This window comes from Salmo trutta, chromosome 14 (assembly GCF_901001165.1).
Source record: "Salmo trutta chromosome 14, fSalTru1.1, whole genome shotgun sequence".
NCBI classification, from domain to species: Eukaryota; Metazoa; Chordata; class Actinopteri; order Salmoniformes; family Salmonidae; genus Salmo; species Salmo trutta.
In genome coordinates, this window is record NC_042970.1 from 86,221,943 (window position 1) to 86,223,912 (window position 1,970).

Here is a 1,970-nt window from a genome sequence, read left to right on the forward strand (position 1 = left end):
TGGTACCTCTCCTCTAGGTAGTGTCCTCCTCCATCTCTTCTATCTTCTTCAGCAGCTCTGTGACCTGAGTGGTGTGGACCTCTGACTTACTGTTGAGAGCATAATACCCTCCTCCACACACACTGATTGGTTGTTTAGTTGTTTCAGTCCTCTCAAAGTCCTCCCATTGCTTCCTGGTTAGTTTTTCTCTTCCGGTAAATAACACAATGGTGTATCTCAAGGCCTCCTCGCCAAAGTTTTCCTGGATCCACGGTGAAGCGTTCCTGTCTTCCTGTGTGAATCTCTCCAGCCTGATAACCAGAAGGAACACATGGGGGCCCGGAGAAGAGAGAGAGAGATGCACCTTTTCATTTCCTCATTCAGTTGTTCTTCAGTCAGTGTTGTGCTGTAAATCCCAGGAGTGTCAATCACAGTGTCAATCACTCCTCCTCTCCACCTCTCTTTTCCCCAACACACACTTCCCTGATCCAGTCTCCTCTCTAAACACCTCTCTCCCCAGGATGGTGTTTCCTGTTGCACTCTTCCCTGATCCAGGCGTACCCAGCAGAACTATCCTCATGTTGGTGGAATCTGTTGTAGGACCAGTTTATCAAAGGACATAAACAAAGTTATGTAATCAAACCTCCTGATTGATCAGTAGACGTTCACAATGCAATACTATACTATAATACTATAATACTCTAAGGCAATGTGACAGGTATGAACAGGTAAATGTGACGGGTATAAACAGGTCAATGTGACAGGTATAAACAGGTCAATGTGACAGGTATAAACAGGTCAATGTGACGGGTATAAACAGGTCAATGTGACGGGTATAAACAGGTCAATGTGACGGGTATAAACAGGTCAATGTGACGGGTATAAACAGGTCAATGTGACGGGTATAAACAGGTCAATGTGACGGGTATAAACAGGTCAATGTGACGGGTATAAACAGGTCAAAGTGACGGGTATAAACAGGTCAATGTGACGGGTATAAACAGGTCAATGTGACGGGTATAAACAGGTCAATGTGACGGGTATGAACAGGTCAATGTGACGGGTATGAACAGGTCAATGTGACGGGTATAAACAGGTCAATGTGACGGGTATAAACAGGTCAATGTGACGGGTATAAACAGGTCAATGTGACAGGTATAAACAGGTCAATGTGACAGGTAAGAACAGGTCAATGTGACAGGTAAGAACAGGTCAATGTGACGGGTATAAACAGGTCAATGTGACGGGTATAAACAGGTCAATGTGACGGGTATAAACAGGTCAATGTGACGGGTATAAACAGGTCAATGTGACCGGTATAAACAGGTCAATGTGACAGTTATAAACAGGTCAATTGGAAAACATAACCTCGATATAGGGTTTTTGTTTATTCACAGGCAACATTTAAATGAACTGCACACTAACACCAAACACTTACCTTCGCTGCATGTTGCCGCCATCTTGTCTTGTGGTCGGATGAGAATAGCTGAAAAAAGTCCAAATTCCGCTGTAGAATCTGATTATTGCCAGTCTTGGACTGCTGAGGTAACAAATGTATTATACACAAAGGTGTCTCACATCTCTCTCATCTCTCTCTATGACAGCACAACAGCGATTCCGGGAAATCACAGACTAGAAAAGAAGAGGAGGAGTTATGCAGATGAGGTGTTTTTCCTGTAGCTATAGCGACCTGTACCTGAAGGAGGCCAGAGTATAGGGTTACGTACATTCCTGCCATGCCAGTGTCTAATTGGGTGAAGTTGGCACACAGCAGTGATGGCCCTGATGAATCATCTGTGCTTTGTGGTGACCTTAGTGTTAAACTGGTTTAAAGGGGTTGGTACATCTATTTTATTTTATTGGTGATACAGTCATTCAGTCTTGAAGAGTCAAACTCATAAATACATCATGAGGCTGATTCAGACTTAGGAAATGTATCCCTTTTTTACGCATTTTGATTAAGCACTTCTCAGTAATTGGTATTCAGACTA

At 43.4% G+C, this 1,970-nt stretch overlaps 1 long non-coding RNA gene across 1 annotated transcript; it reads right to left on the reverse strand.

The window, feature by feature from the left end:
* On the reverse strand, positions 1 to 1,666 carry LOC115147797 (uncharacterized). Its single transcript, XR_003866507.1, has 2 exons — positions 1,418 to 1,666; positions 1 to 570 (listed from the first exon to the last, which is right to left on the reverse strand). It is a non-coding gene; the product is annotated as an uncharacterized LOC115147797 (long non-coding RNA).
* Positions 1,667 to 1,970: the final 304 nt, after the last annotated feature.